Genomic DNA, 20,388 nt, shown 5'->3' on the forward strand with positions numbered 1-20,388 from the left:
AGTATGCGGTTTGGTTTGGCCTAATTGAGTTGAGGCAAGAGGTTAATTTTTTATATAGATAAATTATTGTTGTTTTATGCAAATGGTTACAGGCTTTGGAAATAATTAAATTCGTTCGGTGGCCTCGGGCCGGGAATGTTTGTGAGTAGATCTATAACTTTTAGATAGAGTGTCTCCCTACAAACGCTTCAACGAATCTGGCTTATTCTTTTTTAAAAATGGTGCACATTTAAAATTGTATTAAGTAATCTTGTAATTGTTAACTAACATAAACCATCAGTATATTTATTTATGTTTTACTCTATTATTAATAGCTTACTATTACTTATATATAGCCTAATTTTGTATTTTTTTACATAATTCGCCTTTATTTTTCTCTTGATTGTCTTATTCATTTTTATAACGCGAATCGTCATTTTATTTATTTATATTTATTTACATGCCACACGGTGCAGATTAGTTGTTACTGGAGGTTGATAGCAATGCCTATATATTTTAGTTACAGTATCTATATACTGGTACAATAACGAATATCTTGACGAATATCCAAAAAAAAAAAATTAATAACAGCCTTTTAATATATTCAAAAATAGATATTCGACCGATATGAGCAATATTGAAATAGGTGATGTCCTTTTTTCTGCCATTAATATCCAGAGGAACACAATATATAGATATCGGATCAGTAACACATTACCTATGACTAGTAGTTACAGTATAACAGGTAAGTACTTAAGACATATGACACCCCGTACCTCTGTCCCATTCGTATTACTACCGTGAAGCAGTTGTGTTTGCATGGCTGTGTTTCGGTTTGAAGGGTGGGATATGGCGTGAATTTACTGGGTACAGAGGAATAACACCTGAGTTTTCAGGAATGGCAACGCATGTGGGGTATCATGGACGAAACAGTATACTCTGTTATGTCCATGATACTGCTCATGTCTATAAGCGACGGTTACCACTTTCCATCAGGTGGGCCGTCAGCTTGTTTGCCATTCTAAGTTGTATAAAAAAGATTTATTTCAAAGAGAGAAAGATTTATTTTACTACATGATCAATATCTCTAAAATGATTGTGTGTACATTTAGTACGAAAAAAACATTTTATCAATGGTTTAGAAAAAACGGCGAATCTCTTTGGCAAATCGTATTTGAAGCGTTTTTAACACTGAACGCTCCATCTAGATATTTGCGTATATGATTAGTATTGCGTATTTGTACATGTTTTATGTGATTAGATGTATTTTATTACTATTTTTAGTCTTGAACATTAACTCGTTAATAAAGAAAATATGGTGGCGACAAATGAAATAGATGTAGGTGCTTATAATTGTTTTAGCTGTTTACCTTGGTTACACCGTAAATACTTTACTTCACTTTATTCACCCATTGTATAATATACCCATAATATAATGTTATATTATCTATTTAAAATGTTATAATACATACTTACTACATATATATAATATAAAACTTATTATAGATACAAACAATTACAAGAAATGATCACACATATGTTGTTTAGGTATATAATGAAGTTAAATCGTGAAGTGTCAACGCAAACATTAATATCTTCAGTTCTCCTGGAATTATAATATTATATCTAATATTCTTAAACTGTAAATTCTATCCTAGTAAATGCCCACATATATTTAAAATTTCTAATTTCTAATGTCTAGTTTCATTGCATTGATTGATTAGTTAGTGTGTTAGTTCTCCATAACAAATATTTTTACATTGGATATTTAAAAGTGCCTTCATATATTAATAATGTGCTTACTTTGAGTGCTGAATTTTTTAAATCTGCAAGCATATTTTTTACTTTATCCATTACTAGCGATGCGTCCAAGCTTCACACGTGTATATAAAAAATAATATACAGCCTGTGTTACTTACTAATAATTTAGCTTATTGTAGGTGAAAGAATTTTGAAAATCGGTCGAGTATTTTTTGAGTTTATCTACAACAAAAAAAATCCTCTTTATATTATTAGTATAGATATAAATGAATTTCAAGTAAATATTATTGTTAAAAGTACACATATTATATTTTAATGTAATAACCACCGGTTTAGCTTACGTGTAATTAGATCGCGCAAATTCGCATCAAGTAAATCGATTAAATATATGTGCTCATATGAACTATGAGATAGTATATTTAAGCCTATTTTTTCACCCCTATTATATATTTTTTACGTATATCATAAAGTGAAACTGTTATTTTTCTAGCTTTAGTAGTTCTGGCTTTGCGTCGATGAGTCGATCAGTTAGGGTTTTTCTCTTTATATTGTAGTATAGACAAACAAAAAACCAACTCTTTCCATTTTATAATATTAGTTTAGATTTATCGAAAGACTACGCCTGCAGCCTCCGGCTCAATCGATGTTCGGTGAGCCGAAAAGCGGATGCATCCTTTACAATCAAAGAATTTATATCGAACGTATGCGCATGCGTCGATGTCCGGAGCTCAATAAAATATGCGCGTGAACATAACGAGCCTCTCCATTTAACAATTAACTTAACAAACAAACGTAATATATTGTGGTTAAATTTCAATACAAAAATGGCGGCTGCTCGGACATCGGCCGATAACTCACGTTCCAACGACTTCGCCCTAAGAGAGATAAGAAATACCAATATTCATATAAGTTATTGTGTTTGCCGTTGCCGGCATAAAAATGTATTCGAACGATATGAATTATTTTGTTGCGCCGTTAATATTTGTTAAATAATTGATGGTTAATTTATAAGAACTTGTTTTAGTGTTATAAAATTGACACACGGGTTATGGGCCCAGTTTGCAATTGAGAATTTATTATGAGAGTAACTCTGCTGCACTTGTTTATTTTCCCGTTTTCCATTCGAGTTTGTATTTAACTACAAGGAAGAAATATTTAGTTTTTCTTTGTTTATTAAATTTAAAGATTAAAATCACATCTACATCTCGAAAAAAGTAAATCATTGTTTCTTATTTAAATTATACATTTGATGTTTGTTAATAAATTACTCTTAAATCTCTCAACAGATTTGAAGAATATTTGGCATAAAGATATAATGTATTATTGACAAATATTGTGAGGTATTTAGGTCCTGTCTTTCTGAATATCTAAAGACCATAACCATCTAAATTGTATCCAGTAGGTTTTTTTATGCAACTTAAAATGACAAACAAGTAGACAGCCCACCTGATGGAAAATGGTAACCGTCGCTTATAGACATGAGCAGTACGATGGACATACAGAGTATACTGTTTTGTCCATGATACCTGCCCCCCCCCCCCATGCGTTGCCTTTTCTGAAGACTCAGGTGTTATTCCTCTGTACCCCGTAAATTCACTGCCATATCCCACTATTCAAACAGAAACACAGGCATGCAAACACAACTGTAGAAACACGAATAGGACAGAAATGTAAAAGTCGTTTGACTTTTATATTATCAAGTTTTCCTCTGATAAGTACCATCTGACACTACTACATAAACATACTGCAGTTTCAAATTGAGTAATCTAAAACTGCCGTATATTTTATTTTGCCTGAAAATTTCCCTATGAAACCATTAATTAAAGTTTCAAACCACAGCACCTAGCGGCTATGGCAAAGTGGTATAACCCGTCTAAATGATATTTCATGCGCACTGGTGCAATCGGTGCGCGCAGCGGGTCGTATGCAATTAATAATTATTTAATAAGGGCCTCATTACACGGACGCTCGGCGCAATCAGCCGGGATCCGAGTTATTGCCGCGCTACGGGTACGCTCGCTCACATAAACTGTTTATCGCAATCATCTTATCTTAATTATATATATTTTTATACTACTGAGGTGGCAAACAAGCATACGGCCCACCTGATGGTAAGCGCCTAAAACTGTATAAAGCTCAAGTGAGGCCACACATGGAATACTGATCTCACCTGTGGGCAGGAGCGCCACAGTACCAACTCCTTCCGTTAGACCGCATTCAAAGTCGGGCAGCTCGAATTGTTGACGATCGGCGTCTTACTGTCCGGCTCGACCCACTGAAACTGCGTAGAGATGTTGCATCTCTGTGCATCTTCTACCGAATTTATCATGGGGAGTGCTATGAAGAATTGTTCGGATTGATACCTGCTGCAGATTTTCACCATCGTACAACCCGCCATAAACTAAAATTTCATCCCAACCATCTGGACGAGTGGCGGTCCTCCATCGTGCGAATTTCAAGGCACTTTCTCCCACGCACAACTACTCTTTGGAATCAACTTCCAGCAGCAGTATTTCCGAACCGATACGACAACATAACCTTCAAGAAAAGAGCATATTCCTTTTTAAAAGGCCGGCAGCACACCTGCAATGCCGTAGGTGTTGTGGGTGACCATGGGCGGCAGTAGTCACTTACCATCAGGTGAGCCGCATGCTCGTTTGCCTTCTGTATTGTAAAAAAAAAGCGGTTACCGTAGCCTATGAACGCCTGTAATACCAGAGATATTACGCGCGCGTTGCCGACCCTCAAAAAACCTTTTTACCCCCCTTTTGAAGAACCCCATGCTGTAGTCTCTTGGGAAAACCTCGGCAGGGAGCTCATTCCACAACCTGAGTGTTCGTGGGAGGAAACATCTCTGAAACCACGCAGTATGCGACCATTGAGGCTGTAGGACATGAGGTTGAACTCTCTGTCGATGGCGAGCCGTACGATGGTAGAAAGTGACTGTAGGCATCATATTGAACAATTCCTCTGAGCATAATCCATTGTACAGGCGGAAGAATACGCAGAGTGAGGCAAAATCTCTCCTAAGACTCAAGGGTTCGATAGGGCTTGTGAGCCTGGGATCATCGACAATTCTCATAGCTCGTCGTTGCAACGAGTCGAAAGGTTCAAGCTGGTATTTAGGTACTCCGGCCCATAAGTGACAGCAATACTCCATGTGGGGCCGGATTTGCGATTTGTAGAGCATTAAAGCTTATAGAGACGTTAAGAGACGTGCCTTGGAACTGTAGAGCCACAGCAAATATTACTAACAAAAGGGTTGTCAGTCGCCATTATTAACAATCCCATTCCTTATGAATTATTAAAATGAAGTACAATTTTTTTTTTCTTTAAATAAAATAGTTCCGTGCGAAGGTACCCGTTCATGCTAACTCGTCAAATGTGGTGGGAAGGCGGCGCTTAAGCGGCTCGCCCCACCTTATAATATTACAATTGAATCGTAAGGGTGCATTCACCCAAAATTCATTTACAATTCTATAATCTGTTATTTAATCCAAAACAAATAATCACACTGGGTGAACTGAATTTCTAGTAAAAGATGACATCACAAACATAGCAACCGTTTCGTCCAATTAGCGACCTCTAAAAACTAAAATGATTACAAAATCTCATGCGATAATAAACTTTATATTTAGGTACTTATCACATCATTTATAAGGTTCATAATGCTATGAAATCTTTTGTGTTGCCAGTATAAAATTTTTGGTAACGTGTAATAGGGCGTCGAAGCATGGACCACTCATTAGAGAAAACAAATCAAAATAATTAGGTAATAAAACCGGCTTTTGTTCCCATTGTAGTAATTCGTAGATTGGATTTTATTGTCGATTTGATTGTTACAAATTTGTTTATGGCCCTAGTCTTGTTTATTGATGTGTAGGATCTAATTTTGCGGCGGAATTGAATTTGTTTGTGAAATCTATTATATAAGTAGACATTTTAGTTCTATTTATGACGTAATCTCGAACTTTTTGTCGTTTATTTATTCATTTAACTCTTTATTGAACCAAAAATATATAAATATACAATGACAAATAGAATATTCAAATGAAATATAGTATAAACTACAGATTAAAATATATACATAAAGGTACAAAAGACGATCTTATCGTTAGGGCAATCTCTTACAGACAATCTTTGAATAAAAGAGAACAGATAGAGTCATTATTGTTAATTTAGCAGAGGGAGACTTTGTACAAAAGTCGTTTGCGTGGGCACCTATATCCTATTCGTGTTTCTACCGTGAAGCAGTTGTGTTTGAATGGCTGTGTTTTGGTTTGGAGGGTGGGATATGGCAGTGAATTTATAGGGTATAGAAGAATAACGCCTGAGTCCTCAAGAATGGCAAGGCATGGGGGGGTATCATGGACGAAACAGTAACTCTGTTATGTCCGTGGTACTGCTACCACTACTGGACGGTTACCACTTTCCATCAAGTAAGCTGTCAGCTTGTTTGCTACTCTGAATTGCATAAAAAAAAATTTAGACTTAAATTTAGGAACAGTTATGAAATCAGATTTTTTACGATATACGGATAATAGATTTGTAATGAAATAAAATATGTAAACAGACGTCAATAGATCTCTCTACGATTAAGAAATGTAGATATTAGCTTCAGCCTGCGACTTCATTCGCGTTACAGGTATAGTGACCAAGATAAAAAACATCCAAAGTTTATGATTACTTAACCGTTACGGCATTAAGTAGTAACAAACAAACAAACAAACTTACTTTCACATTCATAATAGTAATAAGGATTCTGAAATATTAAATGTAAAATTCGTATTTATTAATATCTAAATACACTATCAGGATTTAACGCGATAAAAAATTGCAGGTAAATAGTACCTAATATCTAATTTTTATAGACAACTGTCGTGTTCAGTCCCGATAGTGTATTTAAAATATGTGTCAACAACGCTAAAGTTTAAAATCAACTAATGTTTACTTTAACTGAAATTCTACTTTTAAAACTCTTTAATACATTAATGATTTGTGTTTTATCACACACATCAACTAATATCTACTTTACCTGAAACTCTACTTTTAAGATTCTTTAATACATTAATGATTTGTGTTTTATCACACACATCAACTAATATCTACTTTAACTAAAACTCTACTTTTAAGATTCTTTAATACATTAATGATTTGTGTTTTATCACACACATCAACTAATATCTACTTTAACTAAAACTCTACTCTTAAAATTCTTTAATACATTAATGATGTGTGTTTTATCTCACATATCAACTAATATCTACTTTATCTAAAACTCTACTTTTAAAATTCTTTAATACATTAATGATTTGTGTTTTATCACACACATCAACTAATATCTACTTTAACTAAAACTCTACTCTTAAAATTCTTTAATACATTAATGATGTGTGTTTTATCTCACATATCAACTAATATCTACTTTATCTAAAACTCTACTTTTAAAATTCTTTAATACATTAATGATTTGTGTTTTATCACATACATCAACTAATATCTACTTTAACTAAAACTCTACTTTTAAAATTCTTTAATACATTAATGATTTGTGTTTTATCACACACATCAACTAATATCTACTTTAACTGAAACTCTACATTTAAGATTCCTTAATACATTAATGATGTGTGTTTTATCACACACATTAACTGATATCCACTTTAACTGAAACTCTACTTTTAAAATTCTTTAATACATTAATGATGTGTGTTTTATCACACACATCAACTATAATATCTACTTTAACTGAAACTCTACTTTTAAGATTTTTTTAATACTTAAAAAAAAATTGTCAATAAAATAATAGAAAAAAATCCTTACATACCTTTTCATAGTTAATAAAAAAATAAATTATCGACTTACGGGAATCAAACTCCAATCGTTCTATTCGATGGCGCCTAATCGTTTTACTGTCGATTTCCGACTAACTTTTAAACGCTGGCGCCTACCCTCACTAACTTTAATTACCAGCACAGAATGCACCGTGAAAATTCTCCATATCCAATCATTTGAATTATCAACGCGTGGAAGACAAACGATTAATACTTATTGATAGGTTATGTAATTAAAATAATAAGCTATGATATTGTATTGTAATATATAAGCTGTTAATTGTCCACTGTTGGACATAGACCTCCCCCATAAGGAAGGTTTTTCCAGTACTTGCTTGGCAAGCGGATTGGCAACTGCATTTAACTTTGATGCTGTTTTAAAATTGACGGTAATAGTGTCCCTCGACCATTAAATTTCCTTAGATTCCTCTTACGACATCCACGGGATAATAAGGGATGGCCCATTCTATGCCGGGACCACACGGCAGCACAAGCTATGATATAGGTACTCTTATATGTTACATTGTTTTAAAATAAAAATAAAAAGAAATGTGAAATCGAAATGGTTAGCATTATTGAGGAGAATGTAGAGATAGACTGTATGGTTACATCTGTCCCATCCGTGTACGAGTATATGGTGTGATACAGCCGCACATGCATGACTGTATTTCGGTTTGAAGACATATCTCATAGGGGATGTTAAGTACGTAGTCTATAGTCTTCAAGAAATTAGTGTATTCACTGCTGAACGTAGGCTTCCCTCAAAAGAGGGATTTGCCAGTAGTTGCAATATTTGACAAGCGAGTTGGCGACTGCAGTTAGACTTTGGTGATATTTTAAGAGGGATACTGTTACTATTCTAATATTCCTTGATTATTAAGTCTTACGATTATTTAGATTATTATTATTATTTAGTCTCTTACGACACCCACGAGAAAGGAAGGGGTAGCCCATTTTATGCCGGGACCACGCGATAACATGTACTAATTACAGTATATTTACTAAAAAAAAAGAAAGCAAACAATATTGTCATGTTCTGATTTTTAAGCTTTCATAAAAAACAAATACTTGAAAATCACTGTCGAATTTCGGATTCCCTTTCATCAACACCGCATCTTCAAGAAAGCGGTCCCATTAAAAATTTGCAGCTTCACAAATAGCTCAATCAATAAATTTAACGGACGACAAAAAGTAACGTGGAATCGTAGTGATGTCCACTGCGCATGCTCGTGTCTCGTATTGCGCGGGGCGATTTGTTTTCATGTCGTATGCGATAAATATCGCAGAATTAAAAAAAATATTGTGGTCAAAAATGTATTCTAAATTTAAAGATTTGATGTACGAGTGTTTTAACTCTTAAATACCTGAAGTTTCAAATTTGATACCAGGGTTATAAATCGCATTGGGTGATTACAATCGATTTTATTTTAATATTTGGCTGTTTACATGTTACCAAATGTTTTTTTCAAAATAAATATATAAAAATATCGTTTTGATTTTTTTTTTACTATTTTTTCCCATTAGTAAACACAGTAAAGGGTACACTTATATTTTTTTAATTTGATTTAAAAATCAGGCTTTTAAGGGTTAAATACTGCACGTGAGCTATAAGTAAGACATACTTAATAGAATAAATCATTCTATTATTCTATAATAATATAATAAATGCCAATGTTTGTAAATTTGGATGGATGTATGTTACTCCTTCACGCAATAACTACTGAACGAATTTAAATAAAATTTGTTACATAGGTCGGCTATATCCTTGTTACTGAGACCTAATACATTGGAAACTTTATGTATTAATTCTCGCGAATAAAACCGCAGTATACAAATATTGTAATGATAATAAAATTAACCCTTAATATTAACTTGTCAGACCAAGGCACCTTGCTTGTATGGGGAGTTAATTTTTGTTCATTGTTCAGTCCACTTTTCTTTGGGTAAAAATATTTAGATATACTCTTAGAACATTGTTTAATTAAAAGAATGCTAATGATTTTGACTTCCACAGCTGCTTTTTTAATTACATAATAATTAATAGAATATTATGACATTCATATTTTAATGTCTATAATTATGTATATTGTTATTATATTTATTATATTTTTACATCCAACAAAGTAGTTGCCACCATACATGTTTATTGTTAAAGTCTAAGGTTTTACAACTGACATATTATCTATTTAAAAGAAGAAAAAAAACGAAGTCTCTAAATAAATAATAATTATGAAAGTCGTTCAGACGTTTCGGACGTTGTCAGGATACACCCCAAAAAAATTAAGCTCGCGCGACTTGCGCCCGCGCAAGGCTCTCGCCGAAGAATGTAATTAACGGAACACCAATAAAAATAATTGGGCACAAAAAGCGATCCGCTCTGGGCTGCCATTTATTATTTTGATTACCCTTGTTATTGTTATGGGCTAATAGTGTTTTTCAGCTGGCAACACAGTGTAAGATTGCGACACAGTTTTACACAAACTCCGTTGGATCGATCGACACTGTGTCTATTGTGTTAATTGGTTTGTACACAGACTTTATTGTTCTCCTTTATGACTCTGTTTGTTCCCGCCGACTGAGGGGACGCGTGACGTGCAGTTTGAAATAATCTCACTTTAAAAAAAAAATGCCTTATGTCTTAATTGTTTTATTATAAAAATAAGGCTTTGACATATTGAAGTATGGAGCTCTGAATACATAGGATTTAAAAATCATTAGAATGCATTTTAAGTGTGTTCTAATGTCTAAAACTGTCAATTTATAAAAACAAATAATTAGCACACAAATTATTCTAAAATTGTAACTAGACTGTACTTATTTCTTATCAGTATTTTACAAATATAACATTTATACTTCCTTATCAATATCTAATTTAACCTGTACATGTGAAATATTTAAGAAAAATGTATATGAGAAGCCTTAATATGACCAAACCAATAATTTTTAGAAATATTGTCAGTCTATATATTTGTTCTAATATCGCGCAAAACTGCTACACCGGTGAAAAATGAAAAGATGCGATTTTTACAGTTGTGTTCTTGAAAGTCTAATTTAAAATGTAGTACATATATGTTTTACCTTGATACGCCATCTATTATTGATTTTCCTACTTCTAAATCTATATGTATGTAGTAGCGGGCAAAAAACTAGCTATAAATATAAGTGTGTTTGATTGTTAACTTAACGGCTCGATCTATAGTTACAAAATTTCGCTTACATACAAATGTAAACAATAGTGAGAGACATAAAAATAGTCCCAGTTATGCGAACAAAGACACGGGCGGAGCTAGTTTTTAGTAAATTATCCTAACTGAATATCAGATATTATACACCTACCTAACATAATAATAAATCTATTTAATAATAATCTCACAATATAATAATACAGTAATCTATTATAGTATTTCATGCTTGTAGAAAAACAAGCCTATTCGGGCTCAAAATCTTTATTGAGCTTATATCTAGAATAAATACGTTATCTAATTAATATCAATTTAAAAAATAACGAAGGAAATATTGCAGCCGTCTCTCTGCTTCATTAATACTGTCCAGTAACTTATTACCGATAAATGTCACATTTATTTCCTTTTATCCACAGCACATTTATAATTTTATCATATAATATAAAAAAATTTAACAAAAGAAAAGTAATAACAGCAGCAAAAGTAGGCACCGGCGAGATTCGAACTCACGATCTCCTGTTTACTAGACAGGCGCTTTAACCAACTAAGCCACGGCGCCGACGACCGAGGCGCCGAAAATTCTCAATACGTTGTACGAACTAGTGATGCACTTTAACAAACAATTTAGTGTTGTAATTTCATATTACTTTAGTGGACTTTAATTTTATTTGAAAGTAAATAAAAGAAGATAAGCAAAAAATATTTTTCTATAAAAATAAAGCTATCATTGTATGACTTATTTTTATTATCATAATACATATATTGCATTATAATCCTTATTAATATTATAAATGTGAAAGTGAGTTTATTTGTTACCTTATAACGCCTTAACGGCTTAACCAATCACTATAAAATTTGATATACATGTACTGTATAAGGTAGAGAAGGACGTAGGCTACTTTTTTACCTTATCCAGTATATGGTCCTTATACATTTTTACCTTATACTTTACAAGGTCACGGGTAAAAGTAGTATGAAAGAAAGCTTCTGATTTACGCGTGTGGAAATAATTACATATAAAAATCACATTTGTTTTTAATCGATGAAAATGAAATAGTACCCCTTAAATCTTATCGGTATACAATAGTGAGTCACCAGTGAGGATGAAGCAGGTCAGTTAGTCCATAGTGACGTATTCAAAAATTTTTAACCACGTTGGTTTTCAGGTTGAACCGCGTGGAGATCGACCCAAAAGAGTATATTGCTAGCAGAGTGGCAGTTAGACACCATTACTAACAATCCCTTTCCCCCAATAATCACATATTATACAAATATTATATTCCTCTCTATTACACTGTAGTAAGATTCGATTTTATGATTTTATTTTACAGGGTATTTTTTAGAGTTTGCTCTACATATTTTTTTTAATTCATTGTTTATAATTTTTTTTATACAACTTAGAATGGCAAACAAGCTGACGATCCACCTGATGAAAAGTGATAGCCGTCGCCTATAGACATGAGCAGTACCATGGACATAACAGAGTATACTGTTTCGCCCATGATACCCCCCATGCGTTGGCATTCCTGAGGACTCAGGTGTTATTCCTCTGTACCCTGTAAATTCACGCCATATCCCACCCTTCAAACCGAAACACAGCCATGCAAACCCAACTGTTTCACGGTTGACACACGAATGGGACAGAGGTACCCAAGCAATCGATTTTTGTACAAAGTCTCCCTCTGGTAAGATTGACTGTAATAAGATTCGATTTTATTATTTTATTTTATAGAGTCGAGTTTGCTCTACATATTTTTTTTTTCAATTAATTGTTTATAATACACAAAATTAACATTATTTTTTACAGAAGAAATTAAAGATTAAAAAACAATTACCTAAGCCTAACTGCGATTAGCAACCCGATTGCTAAGCGTAGCAACTACTGGCATACCCTCCACCCCTCCTTATGAGAGAGGCCTATGTTCAACAGTGGTTAATTAGCGGCTAAAATGATGATAATAAAACAATAAAAGCCGAAATAATAAATTTAACAAATTTTGTCTGTCCGTATGTTTGTTCCGACATCACGCAAACACTACTGTACCAAATTGAATGCGGTTGGGAAGAAGGGATTGTTAGCAATGGTGTTTGACAGCCTCATTGCTAGCAATATGCCCTATCAGGTCGACCTCCACGTGGTCCCCCTGGAAACCATCGTGAACAATTCTCGTTGAATTCATCACGATGGGCTGACTGACCTGCTTCATCCTCACCGATCATCCTTCACTGGTGCCACGCCGGTGTATACTGATAACGGGGGTGGGGTTACTATTTCATTGTCACCTAAAAAAAAAACTAATGCGGTTTCACACTTGTATCACTGAAGATCTAACTAATGGTGCTATGTTGAATTCGGATATAACCTAACTCAGTAACAATTTTTTATCAAATCTGTTCATCCGTTTAATCCTGATTGATTATTAATTAAATCGAATAACTAGTACATTGTTGCACTGCATTATTACAGGCTGTAATAAAAAAAATAAAAAAAAAACGAATGCGGTTTCACACTTGTATCACTAAAGATCTAACTAATGATGCTATGTTGAATTCGGATATAACCTGAGTAACAATTTTTTATCAAATCTGTTCATCCGTTTAATCTTGATTGATTATTAATTAAATCGAATAACTAGTACATTGTTGCACTGCATTATTACAGGCTGTAATAATAAAAAAAAAACGAATGCGGTTTCACACTTGTATCACTAAAGATCTAACTAATGATGCTATGTTGAATTCGGATATAACCTGAGTAACAATTTTTTATCAAATCTGTTCATCCGTTTAATCCTGATTGATTATTAATTAAATCGAATAACTAGTACATTGTTGCACTGCATTATTACAGGCTGTAATAATAAAAAAAAAAAACGAATGCGGTTTCACACTTGTATCACTAAAGATCTAACTAATGATGCTATGTTGAATTCGGATATAACCTGAGTAACAATTTTTTATCAAATCTGTTCATCCGTTTAATTCTGATTGATTATTAATTAAATCGAATAACTAGTACATTGTTGCACTGCATTATTACAGGCTGTAATAATAAAAAAAAAAAAACGAATGCGGTTTCACACTTGTATCACTAAAGATCTAACTAATGATGCTATGTTGAATTCGGATATAACCTGAGTAACAATTTTTTATCAAATCTGTTCATCCGTTTAATCCTGATTGATTATTAATTAAATCGAATAACTAGTACATTGTTGCACTGCATTATTACAGGCTGTAATAATCAATATTATTGGTCATAATAATCAATATTACCGTTGTAATTATGGCCACGATTATTGCTTTATTAAGCGGGCTATTAGCGGTGCGTGCTTAGAACTTTATTGTAATTTCATAATGGCACTGAATTCAATGCAGGTTCTCAAGACGACTGTTGATTACAAAGCAAATTGTGCTTTGTCGCAAACGCTTTAGGGTTGGTTATATTTTAACACGTGCACCTACGTGATGTGGCGAATTAAGCCTAGATATTACCGAGGTGGTTTATGTCTTAATTTGATACAAAGAATGTGGCCGTTGCAATTCTGTAACGTCGATTTATGAAATATTTACTAGTATTATAATAGAATATATAAATTATTTTAAACTAGCTCTTTGCCCGTTACATCGTACGTTGGATTTCAGAAGTAGAATAACCAATGAAAATACCACTTCTAGATGGCATTTCAAGATAAAACAAACATTAGTTAGATCTTCAGTGATACAAATGTGAAATCGCATTCAATTTGGGACAGTAGTGTTTGCGTGATGTCAGAACAAACATTCAGACAGACAAAGTTTGTAAAATGTATTGTTTTTTCTTCTATTGCTTTTATTAAATAAGATGCCTCATAATTTTATTCTAAAATATCTCCCTTGTACATGGTCGTCTGGTTACAATTTTCTTTTCTTACATCAGTAACATTTCAATCTTTTCGAGTTATATATCAATAAAAACAAAATCTATGATAGAGAAAAAATAAATTAGGGTGAACAGATTCTAGCTAGGAATAAGAGGACAAGGAAGAAGTATTACCCTTATTCATCCATTACATTATGCTTCTATGCACAAATATCTTGTTTTCTACGAGGTGTTCGAAATTAAAAATATTGTTATGTAAAACAGAGCAAGTAATTACTGCGATCAATCAAAGATCTCAAAATAGTTACTAGACAGATACCTTATGTAGATACGTAATCATATTTGTTTGACACTGGCATTTATTATTATAACAAAATTTGAAATTAGAACGTTTATTAATAATATGATTTTTTCTAAAATACATTTTTTTACCATTCTGGCGGGAATCACAGAGTAGGTAAGTAATCACAGCGTTATATTAAGAGTCGGCGCTTCTGTAATATTGATGCCACTGGAAAATGAATCTATGCTACCATCCTGAAATATCAACATAATAAATTAATATCCAGGATACTGTACAACTATTTATACTATGCTTCTATACAAAATATCGATATCAATAGGTATCATAAAAGTCTGCCACTTTGTAATATAACATTTTATAACTAAATTAAGTGAATGAAAATTTCATAAAAATGTTTTTTATTTTAGCTCTACGTAAGGCTGTCTCACAGAAATTTGTTCACTTGCAATAAAGATTATTAGAAGAGGTTTTTGAGAGTTTATTTATTTATACTGTGAATATAATAAAAGGTTTATGCTACTTTTACTGCTGTAACTTTGTTTTAATAAGTCTATTTGTTTACAGTGCACTATATTTAATTGGTTTCGTGAATGAAAGAAAACGACAGGAAATCTATAAGGAAATCTGGAGATAATTCAAATACAGGTATTAAGACAGCGGTTTTTCATAAATATTAATCAATTTATTTATTTTAATATTCGCGTTTATTGAATATTGTATTGTATTATAAAATCTTGATTGTATATAATTTACATTGGACACATTAAAAATATTTAATATATAATGGAGGACTTATCACATAGAGGGATCCCTTACAGTCAACCTTTGAGACGCTGAAAAAAACTATAGAATGTTCAAGGGTAAAAACTGTACAGCTAAAGATAGTACTTAATAATACCTAGTTAAAGTTAAACATAATGAGTTCTACGTTTTTACAAACGGACGTGAAGATAAGATTGTGTTTCATAAAAAAATAACTGACTACAATTGTGGCAGTACCAGTTATGTTAATTTAATAATTAAACTATTGAAGCGATTTTAATAAAATTTCTATAGGAAAAGTATGTATGTAAGTATTGTATAATCACTGAATATATTCAAGAGCAGATTAAAAGGTCATCTTCTGTCCTCATAAACTTATTATGTCTATGTATGTATATGTACGTATTTTGTATGTGAAGAGATATTTTATGTTTATGTATATATTATTATATACAGGTTATATTTAGATTTTATTTATATGAGTTACTTTGTATATATGTCAACATATCTATTATTTCTTTAACTAAACTGTTTCCTTCTATTATTGTACGCATATTGCCAGTTAGTAATTAATGCTCCTTTCCACTCAGGGTTTGCTGGAAGAGAACTCTTACAGAGTTAAGCTCAGAATCCTTCCTTTTGAAGTTGGTTAAAAATAGGTCATGTGTGCAAACAAAACGCTCACACAAAACGTTAACGTGTTGACAATTTAAAAAATGCGCTCAGATAAAGTGTTATTATGAAGTCATTACAGTATTTAGGCGAACGCGAACGTACGTATAATTATTTCATATTAAGCTGACAACTTAATCACAGTTTCAGTAGAAAACCCGCACTACATTTGTAATTGTGCATATTTAACCCGTTTAAATGTATCGTGGTTTAGTTATTAAGCGATTACGTATACCAAGGTTGAGTCGTTTATGTTTATTAAAAATTGTATTAAGTTGTTATCTAAATAGGAAGTCTTCGTTTAGAATCGATAAGCTTAAATATTTACAGAGGATTATTTTGTGTAGCTAATTACGAAGCACGTACTTCCCTCGGATAAAACAATACTTCTTTATTGTTTTTAAAATTTATGTTTATTTAATAAAATGTCTATATACATATGTAACGGGAAGTTTCGGCTTCATCTGAAAGTCTGCTTCAGGGGGCATACGATGGTGTATGATTGCGTCATAGCGTCTCGCCTCGCACTACTACGTCTTTATTTATTTATCTATTTATTTATTTTGCAAACAGATATCTATAATAATACATAATTACACACATAAATAATAATTTAACAGCCATTAAATTTTGCTCCAATGTGTAGGTTTTGCATGTGAAGGAAACACACCAAATTAAATAATACTTTTTGATTAATTAATTTAAAACTACAGCAACATTGTCAATAACAAAGCTCAAATGTTAACAAAGACATTCCGCGTCACATTATTTAAGAGTAACACCTAGATATAACTGTTAAAACAAAATTAAAATTTGAAAATAAACTAAATATAAAATTAAAAAAATATTTCATGCCAATACGTAATATTTATTAGAAGTAGAAACCCGGGAAGGATGGAATATGACACTGAAATTGCAGGATACGGCGGCGTAAGTCACTTCAGTCAGTCAGAGTCAGTCATTTCTTTTATCTTATTATTTTACCGATGGTTCATTTTTATTCCATAGGGTGTGTCGTCAGCTTGTTTGTCAGCTAACTATTATAAAAAAGAATTATAAATTGTATATGCTACCCCTTACTATTTCGTGGATGTCGTAAGAGGCGACTAAGGTAACCAATGATCAAGTGATAGGCAGGATAGGCATCCTTCTTAAAACATCTCTAAAAGCCTAATTGCGGTTACCAATCCGCTTGCCAAACGTGGCAACTACTGGCTTAGCTCCCCTTGTGTTCGGCAGTGGACAGTTAACGGCTGAAATTATAAAAAATAAAAAAAGGTTAAATTAAGTAATTAAAGTTGTACCTTGTATAAATGTTGTAGTTGATACAAATAATATAAGTTAAAACTATAACAATAAATGTAATTCGTACCGCAACCATTCCAGTAATTATTGTAAAAATGTTTGGTGCAAGTCATGAGATTTGAAACATGATAGCCAACAATAACTCTTAACCTTATAAATATTATATACATGAAAATGAGTTTATTCGTTTATTCGTTCGTTTGTTTGTTTATTATCTCTTAGTGACTTAACGGGTTAATAAATTGCTATGTAATTTGGTATATTCGTACATTTGAGATGGAGAAGGACAAAAGATTTTTATCTTTTTTATTGATTGAGCATAAAATATGTTCATATCCTAGCCATATGGATAAAGTTGCGAAAAAAAGCTACTTTGAAATAATAGAAAATATGGTAAGTAAATGAATTTCCAAATATAATATCAACAAAATTTACGTTGCCCTGTCAATTATATTTTCTGTTATTCCTATCTACAGTCGTCTGGTAGATAACGCCATATGGTGTTAAGTCTGCTATTTACATTTATCTAGGTGTATTAAACTTTAATATATAAATAAATATTATGATCAATAAAAATCTCAGCTAGAGTAGTATGAGTTATTTTGTCAATTGTTAACATTACTTTGTACGTAGCGTACCAAGTTGACGTCTCTATAATAATTTTACAAGTATATTTAAATAGAATCGCCTGTAATAGTTTACCGCAATCACTCAAATTAACTGTTCGTTAATAATCGTTCCATAATGATATTTATAATCACTCTAAATTTAATTAAATGGTTACTAAGGTTTAATACGTGAAAAAAAATATGAGTGGTACCAACGTATACCAAATAGCACAGACGGAGTGCCTGTGCTATTCGGTATACGTTGGTAGAGCACAGTAAGTGATGATAGGTGAGGATGAAAATAGGTCAGTTGGGTCATCGTGACGATTTCACCTGGAACCGTGATGGTCTTCAGAAGAGGTTTAATGAAGTATTATATATTTCAAACAATAGTGCTGTTAGACTTCATTCCTAACACTTCTATTCTCCCCTATACTTAAGTTAACTGACTTCGATAAAGAAAAATTTTTCAATTATAAAACAAATTTAAACGTGTTTTTATATTTTTTTCTTTTGAAAATAAAATATTAGCAGACTATTTTTCCAATGATAATTGCTAGCCATTGTTTACAAATATAACCAACATCATGGATATAATATTATAAAAATAAATTCTCGCTATCTCCTATTGATTGTGCCTAAACATTACGTACACAACTTTGGTAGTTTACGAGTTAACTTGAAACATGCAAACCGACAATAAAGCACCACTGAATAACACCTTATGCACGCCTTAATCAGCCGGACAAATTTAATTTAACTTGTCTTGATATTACATTTGCGGTTTACCTACATATTTTAGTTTTGGTAACAGAAAAAATATAGCAATCAAGCATACGGTTCGCCTGATGACAATTGACCGACATGAACAAATAACATAATGAACTCCAATCAATAGTTAAACTATTTTAAAGAGTGGCAATGGAATGGTAACCGCACCTTCATATTAGGGGAGAAAGGGCTTGTTAGTGATAAAGTTAAACAGCCTCATTGCTAGCAATATACCCTATCAGGTTGACCTCCACGCGGTTGGAAACTACTGTGATTGAGTCTTGTTGAATTCGTTACGATGGGCTAACTGACCTGCCTTTTTATTTTCACCTGTCATCTGTCACTGGTATCCTACCAGCGTATACCGATAACGCAGGCGGGGTTACCATTACGTCACTATCTATTAAAAAAAAGCATTGCGTTATATCTGTTATTTAAATAGAACAAAATGTAAATAATTAACTTAACTAAAAAACTAACACTGATGTCCGAGAAAAGTACAAAAAAGTCGATTAATTTATATGATAATTTTAACAAACCTTGGTTACCTTTCCTTTAAAACAAAATAGAGTTATTTGTACTGTAACTTCTATTGATACAGCTTATAGTTTACATTGACGGGAATCTGCAACGGTGAAAAAAAATCAGATTAGATGAATTTATAGAAATGAACACGATAGTTTCCAAAAGGTTCCGCATGGATGTTACTTTGGGTTGGTCTCCTACGGCATTTGCCTTCTACAACGGTAGGCAACACTATGCCATCTCATTAGATGTTTCTTCCTTAGTAAAAGTAAGTTATACTAAGTCTATGGTTTCTTCATACTATGCTTAACCATAGAGCAAACATTGATTGGCTTATTTTTTGACAGACTCTACACTTAATATTAATCTTTGGTATCTAACAAATTAGATAATCCTTATTTCTTGAAGTTACCCTTTTAAACGAACATAATATTACATCCCTTATTTATTGAAATCGCCTGTGGCAAACCTAATTTGATATGTTTAATAAGAAATCATTGAGTGTTGAGTGTGAGTTGAGTTAATAAACATGTTGCTTGAAATAAATGAAACAAATTCCAAATTTTCCAAATGTAGAAAATTCTAAAGTTTGTATGTACAGCATCTGACTATCTAGTCACATTTTACAATGTAATGTATATATCCACAGATATAGATTTATATAGATGTCGTAATTGGATGTATACTTTGCGTGCTAATATTTTGCTAGCTTAAATTAATATTTCATTTGGCCTTTTTACATGAAAATTACATTAAAAAAAGTTCAGATAATTAAGAAAAACAACTTTACAGGTAATATTGAAAGGTTTGGTACAGTTAAAAC

The 20,388-nt window shown here is 32.4% G+C and overlaps 1 non-coding gene across 1 annotated transcript; it reads right to left on the bottom strand.

The window, feature by feature from the left end:
• Positions 1-11,241: 11,241 nt before the first annotated feature.
• Trnat-agu (transfer RNA threonine (anticodon AGU)) lies at positions 11,242-11,315 on the bottom strand. The gene has a single exon. It is a non-coding gene; the product is annotated as a tRNA-Thr (tRNA).
• Positions 11,316-20,388: the final 9,073 nt, after the last annotated feature.

Source organism: Galleria mellonella, unplaced genomic scaffold (assembly GCF_026898425.1).
Source record: "Galleria mellonella isolate WM207_F2 unplaced genomic scaffold, CSIRO_AGI_GalMel_v1 utg83, whole genome shotgun sequence".
Classification (NCBI taxonomy): Eukaryota; Metazoa; Arthropoda; class Insecta; order Lepidoptera; family Pyralidae; genus Galleria; species Galleria mellonella.